An 18016-nucleotide genomic window follows, 5' to 3' on the forward strand; every position below is an offset into this window, starting at 1 on the left:
ATATTAAATTTGCTCAAGTGAACAGTGCTTACTAAATATTTCTGTTCATTTTCATGCAATCAGAAAATCAGTTATATAAAAATGGAAGGGAACTATGCAAAAATTAATCTCTAAACCTCATAAAAAACCCAAAAATGTTAAGAAGTGGTTATAAAAATAAAGATGTATGGGTTAAAGACAGGAGAAAGATAAGGTTTGGTGTTGGCAATTCATTCTGGAAAGTGTCTGGTCACTGTTGTCAGGTTTGGTGAATTCAGTGAAAAAGTGGTCAGGACACTAACTTGGAATGATCAAAGTTCTTCATAAATCACAATTTTTTCTTCATATTACTTATTCTCCTTCTCCAAGTTCTGTTTCCTTATGCACCACCACTCTTGTTACAGACATATCAGGGTGCTGCTCTTTGGCTTCTTTAATAGCTTGTGCCAATGTCTGATCATGGTCAAGGTCTGCATCTCCAGTGATAACAACCCACTTTTCAATTCTGGTTTCTGACACACCACCTTTTATTGTCTTTGTAGTGTGTGGCGGTGTTTGTAGAAACAGATTTTGCTGTGATCATCTGTGCACTCAACAGTACACCAGCATCACCACTGCCATCAAACTGGGGAGATTCATATGTGATTGTTTTAGTCTCTGTCTGAACAATTGGTACTTCCTTGGTAGATATTTCAGTTCTCTGTGAAGCATCTGAAATGGTCACCATCTCTCTTTTAACCAAAGGAGGCTCAGAGAAACAAATTATTTGTGGTGAAACATCAATGTCAGTATGTGATGCCTTTCCGTTTACTTTCATCTGCTCTTCCACACACTCTTCTTTCAGATCTTGCTTATCCAGTTTTTGCAAATTTGTCTTTCCAGATGTTTCTGTGGTTACTTCATTTGTCTGAACAAAATCTTTTGTTACTTCTGTGTGCTCAACTGTTACTTGACCTGGACTGACTTCTGAAATTTCCATGCATACTATTGCATCTGCCTTCTCTTGCTTGTCATCCTTAGCAATTTCATTTTCATCTAGTTCTTTTTTTTATGGAGTCTTGAGTCATCTGTTGGTATGGGCAATATTCTCCTGCTTCATCTTCACTCTCACTACTGCTGCTATCTGATGACAATGATGAAGAGTCATTTTCGACAGTTCCATCTTCTGAATTTTCCCTTCAGCAGACACAACTTGTATTTTGTTCCTATTGGTATCATCTGTAACTATTGTCTCTTCTGTCCCAATCTCTGCCTGCTTCTTCTCCATTACGTTCAGCGTCTCATGCGAACTCCCTTGTGTCTGTAGAGATAGAGGTGTGATACAGTGCTTTTCCCATACATTGGGGTGTAACTCAGGTGTGGATTCCATAAAATTGCTCTTGAGTTCGCTAATGCTAGCCTGATGCTTCAGTAATTCATCCTGGGTCTTATCCAGGTCCTTCTTATGATTTTCCTCCTCTTCTGTCTCCATCTTTCCATCTTCTAATTGTGGTATTTTCATTATGCTTCCATCAGTATCTTTCCCAACTTTTACCTTCGCTGGTCCAGCTGCTTTAAGGATCCCATCACCAGTGGATAGCATTACTGCAGGAGAGAAGTCCTTTAGCAGGCTCTGGTCTGTGATACCTACTGAAGCTGTTTCCAAGAAAAAAGTCAAAAAGCAGAAAGGGCAGGAAAGCACTCCCTGAAAATGCTGGGTAACTGAGGTGGGTATTGTGGGAAGGGAAGGGCTTCATTTACATTCCTTCCCCCCTCGCTTGGCTTTCTGGTTGAACTGGAGAGACACCTGCCGAAGCAAGTTGTCACTCCTTAACGTGTGTCACTTGGTTTTGGGATTGGAACGCTGTTCAGCGGCCGGGGGATCAATGTCTGTGGAGGTTTCTTCAACCAGCTTTCTCTTCTATAGATGTACACGGCTCCCTCTGGCTTTTTGGACTGCTTCTAATAAGTGGACAACATTCCTAAGAAGCAATGTGTGTTCTTGCAATGTTTGAATAATTTTACCAAGACTTTGGAATCAGGGCTAGCCAGAAGAAGAAGAGACCTCCCTCCAGTCCATCTGCCTTGGTCCAGGTCTCAGAGGGAGAGAAGAACCACTGGACCTCATCCCCTTTCCCACCACCATTCCCTTCTCCTTTTGTGTTGTGTCTTTTAGATTGTAAGCCTGAGGGCAGGGAACCGTCCAATAAAAAATAATAATTGTAAGCTTCTCTGATAGCCATTAGGGCTGAAGGGCAGGGTATAAATATAAATAAGTAAGTAAGTAAGTAAGTAAGTAAGTAAGTAAGTTCTTCTCAAGTTTTTGCTGATGTTTGTATGACTGTGATTGATCTGGGCTTGTTAAATGATGTTTTTTCGTCTTCTGAATGACAGACAGGGCAGGAGTTTTCTTGCTGTCTTTTGCTGTACTATGGGTCACTGGTGCCATTCTATTTTCTTCTATCTTCAGGGAGCGTCAAGCCGAAAGGCTGTTTAATCTCATTTTATGGGTCAATCATTGTTTTTATGACTGGGGGGGAGGGTTGGGGTTTTAGGGTTGTTTGGGGGTTGTAATATGTTCTCTCTAGGTCCTCCATCATTACTCCATTGTCCAATTCTGCAAGTCATGCTGGAGGACCTAGAGAGAACACTTCTCCAGGCCTTTGTAGGTTTTCCAGCACAATTTCATGGACAACCTCTGGCAGATCCTGACCATAGAATCGCCCTGGAGAACCTAGAGATTCCTGGAGAGGTGTTCTATCAGGTTTAAAAAAGTAGGGCTTTTTATTTGATGTTTTCCCATTTTCACAGGGGTCCTGTGCCTTTAACCCCAGTGAATGTGGAGGATATCTATATATCTATCTACCTATATATATATTCATGTCGAATTATCTTTATATCTATCTATCTATCTATTGCTTGGATCAGTGCTTCTCGGGCTAAGTGATGTGGTGGACCAACAGTTAATTTTTTCCCAAATGTCAGGGACCAGAACTAAATTTGGGCTATACGTTAGAATTGTTTCTTTCTTACCTGGAAAATTGCCAGGAACTGGCAATGATCCAGGGACCACCACTTTGAGTGAGCTTAGTTTGTATGCATGCATTTCTCCCTTTTTGTTTATTGCTTAAATCACTACCTTTGAAATAATGCCATAATGTACCATAATGGAGGGGAAGGGAGTAAAAGAAAATCAGGGAAAATAGAGGGAGGCACAGAAGTGCAGGAAAGAGGAGATGAAGAAGCTCAGAGTATTTAATCCATTAATTATAAAGTTGAGCAATACTAAGGAAATTGGTCAGACTTTTTCATCATGAGATGATTGCCTTCAAACAACATAAAATCCACACTTAGCATTTGCTTCCCATTTTAATAACAAAGTGCATTCCTCAAAGGCCACTTCTCCTAATGGATGGATAAAATGGGCACATAAAAATGAGACTGGACTTAACCATGTGAATGATTACCTCTCCCCAGATCAGGTTCTAATGTTCTCAACTGCACTTGCTGAACTGTTTGAGAAAGAAGGGCTTTGTTTTCATGGAATGTTTCTCCAGAAAGACTTCATAGGCCTGGAGTTTTCTTTCATGCCCATAACAAAGCTCTTAGACTTCTTAATTCACATAAGATTTGATTGTGAACATGTTCAAACCAGTCATTTTACCATCACACAGAAGTTAAATCCTAAGTGAATGTGAATCTGCTCACTGACCTTGGCCCAGTTCCAAATGCCTCTCTCATCCTCATTCTGCATATCTCTACAGTGGGCTATGTAGTTTTCATCAGCAGCTCTCCTTAAAAGCTATGGGTCCATACTGAAGTAATTTTAGGGAGCAGTCTGGAAAAGCTCAAATATTCTTTCTCTAGGTGTTTGTGGAGAGCAAAAAATGTAACCCAATGAAGGGGTGAGATAGGGAGAATCATTGTGGGATTTGATGACACTATCCTCAAGATTTATATCTGGCAGGACACAAGGTTCTTTCAGGCTAGGCGTCTTGTTGTTATTTGTATTAATCAAAATAAACATATCCAGGGCATGTGTTTTCTCTTAATGGTCATAGCCTGTTGACTCAAAATCTCATCTTAACTAAAATCCAAATGGGATTTGTCTCTGTGTGTGTGTGTGTGTGTGTGTGTGTGTGAGAGAGAGAGAGAGAGAGAGAGAGAGAGAGAAAGTGAGTGAGTGACAGGTCCAGCAAACTCTCACACATAGTTACACTGTTGTGAGCCAACTTTGTGTTGCAGGCTGTCAAGTCTAGGATTGTCACCTCCTTCTAGATATTTATGGCCTGACTGGGACCAGCAGTTGGCTACGTTGTATATGGAAAGTATTGTCAGGAACTGAGTCTTGCAAACTCTAGATAGTCAAGTTCTTTTTTTTTTTTTTTTGCATTAAAAACACAGCACATTATGACAATGTTCTTCAAATGACGCACCAACAGAACTGGATTACTGTATTCTCATACTGGTGTAACTCTTGTGCTTACACATATGGACTGTCCTTTATCTGGATGGCATAGAATAGATATTATGAATTTCAGGAAGGCTGAATGATCATTCATAGGATTTGTAAGTGCCTGTTTATTTCTTGCAGTTATAAAACATTGTCTACTCACCAAGGAAGGTTTATCTGTAAGAAATATTGTATCAATAATGCTCGGTCTGTCAAAGTCACCCTCTCACATCTTGCTGTGCATATATCCTGTAGGTTCCATTTAGGCATTTATACTGGTCTGTTTTTGCATGTTGAAATTTCACTTACAATTTCCCTGTTCATTGATTTCCCCCCTTGATCTGATACATATACATCCATTGTATGAGACTTGAGTGCTTATTAGCATCCTTGAAGGACATGTGGCTCTCCATTGTGCCAAGATAAAAGGCTAGACACCGGGTTATGGGTTGTAAAATTGGCCACAACTTTAATGCAATTATCATAAAGCAAATATTTATACAATATGTATGTAAAAATAAGGGGAAGGGGACAGAAGACCTGGTGGCTCAGGACCAGTTGATGCTCTGCATGGGGATGAAAACCCATGTAGGTAAGTTAAACCTCAGAGTAGTGCATTCCAAGTTAGCCAATCATGTATCGTATGTCTGTTACCTAGGTTGCGGTGTGTAGTCATCTGCATTTGCCCTGACTGCAGGCATCCCTCCTTCATTCCTCTACCCACCCCACTGGTTAACCTCTCCCCTTTTAATTTAATTCATGCCCGATGTCCCCACCTCCCTTCCATATCCACCACTTTTGACAAATCCGCAAGGTGATCTGAAAGCCAGCTGTAGGGACGCTGAAAAGCAAGTAGAAGATGCCATGAGAACTGAAAGCAATGAGCACACTAAATAAAGGAAAGGTAGCAATAACTCCTAATACACAAAGCAGCAGCAAAAACATAATCAGTAATGACAAAGAGAAGTAGTGTACATGGTTAACAACAGAAGGTAAGCCAATAAACAGTGTGGGGGGAAATACCCCCAGGGGAGGCAAAAAAGCCATGTTCCAATAACATGGAAAAATTCTTTCCCAGATCCTGAAGATGACCAGCTGGAGCCTGAGAATACCAAAGGCAGCAAGACGTAGCAAGTGTGGGAAGGTGGGTTGCACTGAGCTCAGGCCAAGAGTCGCCAGCAACCTCATGGCCCAATCTATATACAGCTGGCAAAGTCCCAACCAGAGCCTCATGAGACCTGCAGTCCTGTGAGACTTCAAACATGATCTGGCACAAGAATCGTGCCTGATCACATACCAGTTCTTGTGATGGTATTGCCGTTATGAGACTTTCTGGGAAGCTCTCATGCTGACCTTGCTGTGTAGCTCAGTGCAAAAGGAACTCTTCCCAATGAGTTGGAGTAAGTCCATGTTGTTGGGGTACAAATTCCATAAACACTACCCAGCTGAGCCAATGGCTTTGGGGGGCCACAGTTTCGCTCCATTGGACTAGATCATGCAGTACATGTTAGTTAACTCCACCTCATCTTTGCTCCTATTTGGATGTGTATGCATTATGTATATTACACACACACACACACACACACACACACACACACAAAAGGAAAACTGTTGGAGATGCGGGTCTGTGAGGAAGTGAGCCTTCTATCAAGAAACAAGTTGACTGTTGAATATTGGCTGCTGATTGTGGGTCCACATAGATACTGGCAACCAAATAGGGTTATTTACAACTCACTGACAGGGCTTTCACTACAGACCTGGAGCAAGGTTTCTTCAAAGCGAGTCTTCTTCAATTTAGTGTTCTCGAAATGTTTTGGATTGCACTTCCTAGCATTTATGATCATACTCCATACTAGTTGGAGTTAATGGGACTTGAAGCCCCACACTTATGGAAGGATGGGGATTGCTGACCTAGATCAAAGTAAGAGAGAGAGAGAAAGAGGAAGAGAGGAATTTGGAGGCCAAGCTGTGCTTAAGGGAAAAGAACAAGAAGAGGATGTGGTTTTCAAGTGCCATGGAATGTCTTTTCTCTATTTAAAAATAAAATGATATAGGAGGTAAAAATTAGAACAAAATCTGACCTTTGAGGTAAAGCATTATAAATGTGTCACAACAGGATATGAATTGCTTATTTCTGTACAAATTATGAATAGTTATAGATATATGTATAGCGTAAACAAAAGAGCATGGACACAGAGAACCAGAGTGGCGAAGTGGTTAGAATTTCAGGCTGATGTTGAGAGAATGACATTTTAGCCCCCATTGGACCTTGAAGCTCACTGGGTGCTTTTGGGGGGGGTGTTCCCACTTGCGATTTACAACGGTTTAAAATACACTGGTATCAGTTAAATCGATTCAAAATAACGGACTTCACAGGACTCTTGTGAGGAACAATCGGGGAGACGTAGAGTCCCGTAGATGCTGCTATGAGTTCTTTGAAAGTTTGAATGCATAACAGTACGTGTTAACTGTTACAGGCTGAGTCACTTTTAAGTGAACAAAAAAGAAGGAGCTAGAGGAAAGAGTTTGCCATTGCAAAGATGGCTTCCCTAACTGTTGACTCAACCTGAGCAGGCATGGAACACACACAACTCCTGGCTTCATTCTGTTTGATGATTCTATGCTGGACTTAGTATCCTGGATAGCTCTCATAAAACTGGAAGCAGCTCCTGTAAAATCCAGCATGGATTCATTCGTCCTACATGATAGCCAGTGCACAGCTTAGAACAGTGGCTGTGGTCGCATCAGCATCACAACCACTGCTGTTGCTGTGCCTCACATGTGAAAATGCAGCATCCCAGCCCCGAGTCTTGAAGAACCAGCAGCACTGAGAGTAGCATTTCCTGGCTAAGGGAATGCTTTGCTTTGCCAAGAGCAGCTCCCACCACCATTGCCAGCTCCTGCTGTGCCTTTGCACATGCTGCCTCCCATCACTTCCCTCAGAGCCTACCAATTCCCCTTTCCTCTCCTGAGTTCATTTTGAGAATGGTGGGGAGCTTCCCTGGGAAGGCTGGTTGGCTGGCTGTCTCTTTGCCTGCTGCATGCAGATTGCTAGGCCATATCCTCTGGGCCAGCTTATCTTCTATCTCCTCTCCCTCTTCTGCCATCTTTGAGACTGTGAGACAGAGACTTTGGGCAGGATGGGTGCTGACAAGTGGCCTTCATGTGTTGGTGGCCTCAGGACAATTCCCCTCTAAGTACAATAGAGAACACTACATCAGTGTATTCTCTCCCTCATTTACTTTTGGGTAGGAGAAGGGCTTCAGAAGTGACACCTTGCTTTAGACATTGGACCTTATCAAATGAGGTTTTTCCTGCTCAGAATGAGGGTGAGTGTGGATTGAGCAATGCGAATTCACCTCCTAATTAACATGTATTTTCACACCGGTTGCTTTCAACGGTAGCCCCTTGTGTCCTCCTTCCGCGGAGCTTGCAAACTGAATCCTTACTGGCAGCTCATTTTGAAGAGTTCGCTAAAAAAGTGGATTTCAAATCCCCAAGAGGGGATTTGAACCCTGGTCTCCCAGAGTCATAGTCCAAATCTCAAACCACCACACTCCACTAGCTCTCGCATTTTGCTACTTCAGACTTATAAACAGTGGTAGCTTCCATGTCAGTAGGATGTTGCATCTGCTCCTGGTTTTTGTTTGAATTTTAAAAGAATGATCCAAACCGCCAAACCTATTTTTCATGATACAGTACAGCACCTTGAACCCTGCTTTTAAAGTTTGGACTAAAAACCAGAGATGTGTGTCACCACCCACTACTACACATGGAAAATAATAGCTCAGGAGCCCCATAACAGACTTATAGCACATTCAAGCTGGATTCGAATCCACTGCTGTTTGTGCAGGTGTGGAATTCCAATCTGCTGGTGCTCTGGAAGACCATCGCAAGACCCCCGCGTTGCAAATCTCCCATGATGCCCTGCTGGCATTTTGCCCCATTTCCTTCCGGTGTCCCTTTCCGCTTTCAGGGCAACCAGGGCTCCATTGGGGCTCTGTCTCTCCTTCCCTGCTGCACCTTCTGCAGAGGATTCTGGCCAGCCAGCCCTCCCTCCCTCCCTCCCTCCCTCACACACACAAATATATACACACACATACACACACACATACACACACACACATATATATACACATACACACTCACATACATACATATAGACACATTTATCTATACAGATACACACACACTCACATATATACACATACATATATGTACACACATACACACACACACATATATATACACATACACACACACTCACATACATACAGACAGACACATATATATATACACACATACACACACACACACATATATATACACACATATACACACACATATACACACACACATACACACACACATATATACACACACACATACACTCACACATATACATACATACACACACACACAAAACATGCACACACAGCTTCTTTGTTGTTGGTGGTAGTGATGTGTGCATGTGTGTGTGTCAACTGTAGGGCAAAAATCTGGGGGAAATTCTAAATGGGGAAGGTTTGAAAAAGGTAGAAAATCAATTATGGAATATTTTATTTTATCATGATTCAGGAAAACCTCTGAGTCTGAGACAGTGTGACTTGCCCAAGGGGTTTCCTTGGGAAGATTGTTCAGAGGGGTTCACCCTTGTGCCATCCTCTGAGGCTGAGACAGTGTGACTAGCCCAGTGGGTTTTTTTAAACCCAAGTAAGGGATCGAAGCCTTGTTGTCCTCCGCTGCTGCCTCTTGCAGCACTTCTTCAGATGCATCTAGGTGCTTCAAAATATGTCTTTGAATTCTATTATTATTATTATTATTTGAAAGAAAGAAGTTGGCAGCATGAGCTTTCTTAAAGTCTGCTTCCTCAGATGCATTTAGTCTCAGAGGTGCAACAAGATCTCTATAAGGATGTATATTAATGTTTTTGAAATAATTTAAGTTATTAGTTTGCTGAGGCACCAGAGCTCTCTGGTAGAGAAGGCTCAATGTCTCAGGACACTACAGTTCTCAGAATTCCATAGCACTGAGCCAGGACAGTTAAAGTGGAGTTAAACCAGATTATCTCCCCAGTGTGGATGCAACCTAACTGTTACAATGGGAAGGAGAGATGTAGATGAAATAGATGAGGAGAATGACAGGAGAATAGATGTAGATATACACTGTAGCTGAAATAGATGAGGGGAATGACAAGAGGATAGATATAGATATATGTAGCTGAAATGGAAGGGGGCTCTGACAGGGAGGATCCCTTTGAATTTGGCTGCCAGGGATGGGGAAACAGAAGGGAGGAAGAAAGGTGCATCTGTCATTCAGGTGAGGCTAGCATTTGCATGAAAGTGGAAGGAGGCTCCCTTCTTCACCTGGGGAATGCAAAGGTCCAGAATCCCCCACTGAGCATGTGCAAGGGTCCCAATTCGAATCGTTGAATCCCCATGGCATGCACCGGTGTGGAAATATAATTTTCACTCACTCTGCACCATTTGACTTGCCTTGGATTCGATTCCCCATCAGTTCGAAAGGGCAACAGAAGGGCAACCAAGTGTGAAAATACATTAACATAATAATGTCAGTTCGCATTGTTTGATCCGCAGTCACCCCTGATCTTAGCTCCAAATAACAAGGTGTGATAAGGGCCATTGCTTCTCATAGAAATTATGAGAATAACCCTTGTAATAGTTGACCCTCAGTATCCCCGGATTCTGCATCCCCAGATTCAGCCATCCATGGCTTGATTTTTTTTAATCTGAAAAGCAAACTTTGTTTTTTGCCACTTTATATAACAGTTACCATTTTACTACTCCATTGTATATAATGGGACATGAACATCCATTGATTTTAGTATCCATAACAGAGCTTGGAGCCAAATCCCAGCAAATACTAAGGGCTCACTATATTTGATTCCTACCCAAATACATTAGCATGCTTATGGAAATCCAAGTGAAGTTGGATTACTACCTTTAAATGAATGAACAGTTATGCTAATATATAAAATAGCATGCCTACTTATTTATTTGCTTATTTATTATTTAAAATATGTATATCTTGCCCTATATCCAACGATCTCATAGGCTGAGATTCTATTTACATCATCTCAGCATAGTGTAAATAGCCACTGGTAGAGTTATAGTATCCTAGCAGTATGCAATCCTCATACTTACACATGTCACCAAAACTATCCTGCCCAGAGTGGCGTACAACAGAAACCATTTGAACATCATCTGAAATAGTCCCTGTTGCAACACATGCTTTCACCATTATTTTTTGGTCAGAATTGTTGTTTCAGCCTTATGCAAATTTAATCTATCAGTTGATTGACTGACGCTTATTTGATTCATCATTGACTTAGCTTTCTTTAAAAGGATAAAATAGCCCTGTTACAAACATATGATAAAGTCACTATAATTCTTGTGGGCAATCTAGAATGTACAGCGAAACTAGAAATAGTTCAATACAGCACAGATGGTGTCTACAGTGTCTTGTCTCTTGACCATGACAACTAGACAATTGTTAATTGCCTAGTTAATTATAGAATAAATCTTTCTGGGTATTTTTTAAAAAGATAATCAGGAAAGCCATTACTTTTATGAAACAGACCTCTGAGTTAATATATTGTTCAAAAACTGAGTGTTTCAGCAGAATACTAAAGGAAGTTAGCCTAGCCAAATCTGCAGTCTGAAACAGTATGAACAGCATTCAGCTTTCTCAGCAGTCTTTCCTTGTTATGAACAAGCTGTGTAGTTTTGGCAAATGCCAAAGAGAAGCTCAGCTGCTATGGAGAAAAGGACCAGAGACAGCACTGTCTTCTTCTAGCATTCTCTTCATTGTCCGTGATCAGTGAAAACCTACCTTCCTGGGAAGCTGAAAACTAGGGCCCGGTACAGACTGGAGGAATGGCTGCAGCAATGATCCACAGCCAAAAAGAGCTCCAAAATGGAGCTTCTTCCCACACTGCCACCAAGGTGCCATTTGCGCCCTGGGTGTCATGGTGACGTGTCTTGTATGCCGCGCTGTTTGGACGCATCTCACAAGACACTTCATTGGTATGCGCACTGTCTAAATGTGTGTGCACCAAAATGGTAGCACCCATAGGGTTCGGTAGTGTGCAGTTGCTGCACACTCCCGAGTCCTAGTATTGGTGCAGCCATGACGCTTTTGGCCTGTCTGTACCGGACCTAGTAGAAATGAAAATAATGCAGAAATCACTTATCTGTAAACAACAAGCAGATGATTCTATGCTTTCGCTAGCCACATTTTGTTAGTGCTGTTGTTATGGCCAAGAGGGGATTTGAACCCTGGTCTCCCAGAGTCATAGTCCAAATCTCAAACCACCACACTCCACTAGCTCTTGCATTTTGCTACTTCAGACTTATAAACAGTGGTAGCTTCCATGTCAGTAGGATGTTGCATCTGCTCCTGGGTTTTGTTTGAATTTTAAAAGAATGATCCAAACCGCCAAACCTATTTTTCATGATACAGTACAGCACCTTGAACCCTGCTTTTAAAGTTTGGACTAAAAACCAGAGATGTGTGTCACCACCCACTACTACTCATGGAAAATAATAGCTCAGGAGCCCCATAACAGACTTACAGCACATTTCTTAATAGGCACATGTGAACATTTAAATAACTGTCATTATTTAAAGGCAATGTTTTAATTGCTCTCCTCCACCCCAAATCACCATATTTTTACAGATATGTTTTGCCAAGGAGCAAATGCCCAAGACTAGTCTGTACACCATAAAAATGAAGTTGTGCTAGAGCAGGAATGGGGATTGTGTGGCCTTTCAGGTGTGACTGGCGCGTTACAGATTGCGGCGGTCTGGCTCCGCCTCCGCTTGCAGTGTCCGGGAGCTGCAGCAGCCAAACCGCACGGCTCCCGGACGCTCCAAGGAAGGAGTGCGGAAATCACGCTCCTTCCTGGGCCCTGGAAGAGACGCCGCGAGGCGCTAGTCGCGCACTCGCAGTGTCACTTTTGGGGCACGACGTGCGGACGCACAGCGTCCGCTACGTCAATATGGCGGCGGCCGTGTGGAACGGCCACCACCATTTGTCATGGACTCTGTCCGTGATAGGGTTGGGGCATCTGGAAGAGACGCCCCTTTTTAAAACTGGGACGTCCTCAGGACATCCCTAATGGCGGTCTGTAACCCGCCATTGAAACACAATTCCCATCAGCCTTAGCCAATATAGCCATTGATGAAAGATGATAAAAGCTGCACTTCCAACATCTGGGAGGCACACTTTCCACAATTCTATACTAAAGGAAACTATATTGTGAAGCTACTGATGGTGAGGCTAAAGCAACTTGAGGGGGAAAATGTGAAGAAGAAAGCCATCAGGGCAGTGGCTGTGAAATCTTATGGCCTATGGGAGGCTATAGCTACTACTAGAGGAGGCTAGTGCCTAGCTCTCATGGCCTTGGGCTGAAAATGAGGGTGGGAAAGGTAGAGTACACAGCAACACGAGGATGAGAACAGGTGACAGCTTATGCCAATTGATTGTATCACTCTCAGCTCACCTGTGCATGCCAAATAAAATGATCTCATTCTGTCCACACTGTGACCTGTTTTCATGACATAGGGCCAAATCCTCAATTCAAGCGCAGACTGTCTTAACGATATAAGGTCAGTTCCACACCAAATTCACCCTTCTTGTGTGTCTTCAAGTAATTTCCAACATATGGTGACCTATCACAGGGTTTTCTTGGTATGTTTCTCCAGAGCGGGGTTACTACCGCCATCCTCTGAGGCTGAGAAACAGTGGTTTCATGGCCGAGTGGAAATTCAGACCCCTGTCTTCAGGGGCATAGTTCAATGCTCAAACCACTACACCACGCTGGCTCCTACTTCTCCCTTACAACAGTTTTTTAAAATGTTCCCTTTCCAGGGAAACCCAGAGCATCCTGTAGTCACACTGGGTGGTTGTCTACACATGCATCTCTACTGTGTTGCCTGGCACCACTATTGCTGGTGAAAGTCATTCTGAGGTGTAGGTTCCAGAATATATATCTACATACGTGAGACTAGAAACTCAACATAATATACAATCAAACAGTGTGCTCAAAACCCTGTTTATTAAGGCCCCATAGACACATATGTCTATGATTAGATGTCCAAACTGTAGAATTCTAGACAATGGCCAGAATCCTGTTGGTATCATATATGTACTTAAGTACCCTTACATATGTGCTACCTTTTTGGTTATAGTGCAATGGATATATTCAGTTCATAGCTGTGTAAGAAGAGTTCCACGGGCAAAATAATTTCACATGGGCTTAAATCCTATCTTGATTAAAGCCCTTGAAATCAATTGGATTCACCTAAGTGTTGACTCACAATTCAACAATTGATTCAATGGGTCTGCTCTAGTTGGGACAAACTAACAGGATCCCACCCGTGCAGTTACACATTCTTGGGTGTTACCTAACTATTAACTGATGACTTCAGTGTACCACTTTATTCACTGGGATTGCAGAAACAGCCACTATGCATTCTTCGTTGCACAATGGAGCAACAAGCAGACACACTGGCAAAAATATTGTCCTGTTCTGGTGCCTCCCCAGCAAGGACCATACAGGAGAATAATCAGGTCAGTCCAAGTCAAGTGCAGTTAAGCAATCGATCCAAGCAACAGTCCAAAAGGGAGATCCAAAAGTGTAGTCTGGAAACAGAGCAAGGTTTGATGTTATGAGGCAACACAAATCAGGAAAATGACCCAGGAAGATTGCATCCACCAGGAAAAGTTGGTTGTTAGCAACAGCTTGCCTGTGGGAGGTGCCAAAATTTATGGTCCATTATCAGCATGCAGCTTTTCCCTGACTAATGAGTATCTGGCATCTGGACAGTCTGATCTACCCAGGGCCTCTCTTTCTCTCTCCATCAGATTGTCACAGTATGTACTATGACTTCTGTATCTTCCTATTCTGAAACTACCATGCTTTCTTGGCTTTGTGTCTCACTGGCAGGTCCTCTGCCTCACTCTCTGACCTCTCTGCATTATCTTGCCCCTCTCTTTCACAGTTTAAATCTGAGTCCCGGGGGTAAAGCACAACAAACAACTGCAGTTACACAACATTGATACTTCAGCAGAAGGGAAGTATAGTACAACCATTATGTAAATACATGATTGTGGTTTTATAGCTTGAAAGCACCTCTCAGCCCTTACATCCCACATATTTTCATCATACTAATAGGAAAATGTTATTATGTGCAATTATGAAGGGTGATATTAATGATTTCCTCTTGAACTGGTTAATTTGAACTGTGGTGGCTTTGTACAAAAAAGAAAAACTGCCATATGTACGTCTGTAAAACATAACACTTTGTTTCTTCTGCAGTTTTCATATGTCCAACAAATGGTATCCAACAAACATCAAGCAGAGGGGACTATTCCATATTCTCTTGTTTAATGCAATATTTTAGTTAATTGAATTAATAGTCTACTGGCTTCATTTAGAAAGTATTTGTTTTTAATGTTCCTTCTAGAAACATGAACATTTTGCTGCTGGCTGTCCAGAATTTCTAATAGACACAGCATAGTTTATGAATATTTGAAACTCTCAATTATGCCAGAGAATACAATCCCTAATCTTATCATTTTGATATAATAAAATAGTGAAATGCCATGGATCCAAGAGCAGAAAGAGCCCTAAGGAGAATTAATGGGTGAAATCACTTATCTTTTTCTATTTTTAATTATACCAGGTTTGTTGAAAGTTATAACTCAACAAATAATTTTTAATAATATCACCCAAGGAGCTGGAGATCCTGGCAGGAATCCTTTTGGCTACTCCCAGCTAGAGTAGACCCACTGGTCCATTTGCTGAATGATGATTCAACACCTAGGTAAATCCAATTGATTCAATGGCTCTACTCTACTTCAGACTAACAATAGGATTTAGAGCACTGTGTCCACATACTATAGACTCTGATACCACTTACCACTAGTGATACCACTAGGAAGACACCCCATGACAGAACCATGTAGCCTGGGCAAACTATCAGTCCAATGCAGAGAACAACAGTATCATCAAGCTCAGCTTTTAGCATTTTAGGCCACCTGAGTAAGCTATCAGTAAAGTGAATCATGAAGCATGCGAAGAGGAAACAAAACCAACAACTGGATGTTTATTAAGGCCAGGCCATGGACTAAACTGTTGTGGCTAGGCTGAAAAAGAAAATGTTCCATTTTGAGGCAAGATGTTGGAATTTGTGATAGCCTCTCAGCTCCAAGGGTTTCTGGATGAAATGGGGTATCTTGATGCATTTCAATCTGGTTTCAGGCCTACTTCTGGAACAGAGGTTCAAAACACACTGCAGAAATAATCCAGTTTGAGACAACTTTAACTGCCCTGGAATCTTGAATTGTATTTTATTGTTGAAAGCTTTCATGGCCGGCATCCATAGTTTTTTGTGGGTTTTTTGGGCTATGTGGCCATGTTCCAGAAGAGTTTCTTCCTGACATTTCAGAGAAGATGCCAGCCACAGATGCTGGTGAAACGTCAGGAAGAAACTCTTCTGGAACATGGCCACATAGCCCGAAAAACCCACAAAAAACTATGTAGTTTATTGTGGCCCAAGAGCTCTCTGACAGAGAAGGCTAAATTTTTCACAAACCTATTGTTTACAGATTTCCCTAGCATTGAGCAAGGGCAGTTAAAGGGGTCTCAAACTGGATTATTTCTGCAGTGTATTTTGGACATCTGCCCTAGGGGCCATTCAGACTACCTTTTATTCTGGATCAGAACCCGGATTAACCACGGTAAGTTCATATTCACCCCGAATCTCCCACAAGTGAATTTGAGGCTTTCACACCCATTCAGGGGCAAATGTCCCTTAGCGCGGATCATTTGGAAGTGGAGTAAAAGCTGTATTTTTTGGGGGAAAACCGGGTGCAGCAAATATGAACTTGTCCCCGATCATGATCGGGTCAAGTTCAGGGGAAGGATTTAGGTCAGAGGGAGGGCAGAGGGTGGAACATGCCTCTCCTTCATCGGGGTGACAGAGGAGGAGGATGAAGCCGGGGGAAAGAAGGGTGCCATGGAGGGCAGCATTGGGTGATGGAGGAGGAGGAGGAGGATGAAGCCAGGGGGAAAAGGGGGCCATGGAGGGCAGCATCAGAAGGAGGAGGAGGAGGAGGAGGAGGAGAAGGCAGGAGCCAGGGGAAAGAAGGAGGCCATGGAGGGCAGCATCGGAAGGAGGAGAAGAAGGAAGGAGCTGGAGGATGGGTGCCAAGGACAATCAGGGTGACGGATGGAGCCGGGGGGGGGGGGGCAAGGGCAGAATCAGGGTAACTGGGGAGCAGGAGGCAGAGGAGGAAGGAACCGGAGAAAGGGTCAATTCAGGGTAGGTCAGAGGGAGGATAGGGAACAGAGCAAGCCTCCGCTCTCACAGGCAGCTTTCTCTCTCTTTTTATTTTATTTTTTTATTTTTGACAGACTATATGCATGATTTTTGCTACAGGTAGATAGATATATAGATAGAATGTGTGTCTGCTTGTGTGCTACTTTCCCTTTCATTTCCTTGCTCCCAGCATGGCATTTGCAAAAGGCTTTTTTTCTAAATTCTTTTTTATATGCGAATGCTACAATGCAAAAGTTACAAATGTTTCTCTTTCAATTTGGCAAATTGATACAGAATGCTTTTGCTACTGTCTGTAAGGAATTCTGGGGTGGCTGAGGGAAAGCAAAGGATGCAGAGAAGCCATTTGGGGTGAGGAATTAGTAATAATAATAATAATAATAATAATAATAATAATAATTATTGTATGTGTATGAGGCATTCTGGGGTCGCAAGGAGGGAGGATGCAGAGATTGCATTAGATTGCATTTTGGGGTTGAAAATGGAGACAGGCAGGGGAAGATCCATAATCTGTAATGACCCAGTTCACTTCTGGTCCTGATTTTTTATATAAAAAAAAAAACCCTCAAAGCACTAGAGCACCCCTGCCACACACACTTGTATTGCCATTTGCCTCAAGAGGTAAGTTGTGATTGGCATCACTTTGCTCTAGTGCCAGTTAACATCTTCAGGTGGACTGCTTTCATTATGGCTCTGTGCCTTGCTTTAGAGGAGAATTGCCACTCCTGGAGGCTTCCAAGAATGCTGGGAAGCCTAGAAAATGGGCAAACAGGTTGCTCTGCAGCCTGAATGTTGCCTGCACCCAATGGAGTATCTAGACTCCAGTCCTAAGTCTTTATGACCAACTTAATTTTACTAGCAAATTAATCTTGAAGCACCTTTCAGACTAACTGTGTGAAAGAAGTTGTAGCATAAGCTTTTGTCAGAGATTTCCCCATTTCCAGGGATAATTTCCAAATTCCAGATATTAAACAGGGCATCAACAGGATTGCCTGCCAAGACAGCAGGAAAATCCCCAAGAGTCATCAGGAATCCATTCAGAGTCATAAGCCTCCTGAGATGGACCCTCTTTATGAGTCCCCCATTCAACAAAATCCAAAATAATCAAAACAGCAATACTTTTATAGAGTTAATTAAAAAGCACAGAATATATTATTAAAGCTTTTGAAGCTTCATTGGCTTCTTCATCAGGCAAAGATGTTAAAAACCATACTGAAGTAAGAAAGTGCTGAGGTTGGAG

The 18016-nt window shown here is 42.4% G+C and overlaps 1 pseudogene; it reads right to left on the reverse strand.

Annotated features, from left to right (window-relative positions):
* Positions 1 to 330: 330 nt before the first annotated feature.
* Positions 331 to 1561, reverse strand: LOC149310801 (band 4.1-like protein 2 pseudogene; annotated as a pseudogene).
* Between the last annotated feature and the right edge of the window lie 16455 nt (positions 1562 to 18016).

Source organism: Sceloporus occidentalis, unplaced genomic scaffold (assembly GCF_023333645.1).
Source record: "Sceloporus occidentalis isolate IW3139 unplaced genomic scaffold, rSceOcc1.0.p SCAF_6, whole genome shotgun sequence".
Lineage (NCBI taxonomy): Eukaryota > Metazoa > Chordata > Lepidosauria > Squamata > Phrynosomatidae > Sceloporus > Sceloporus occidentalis.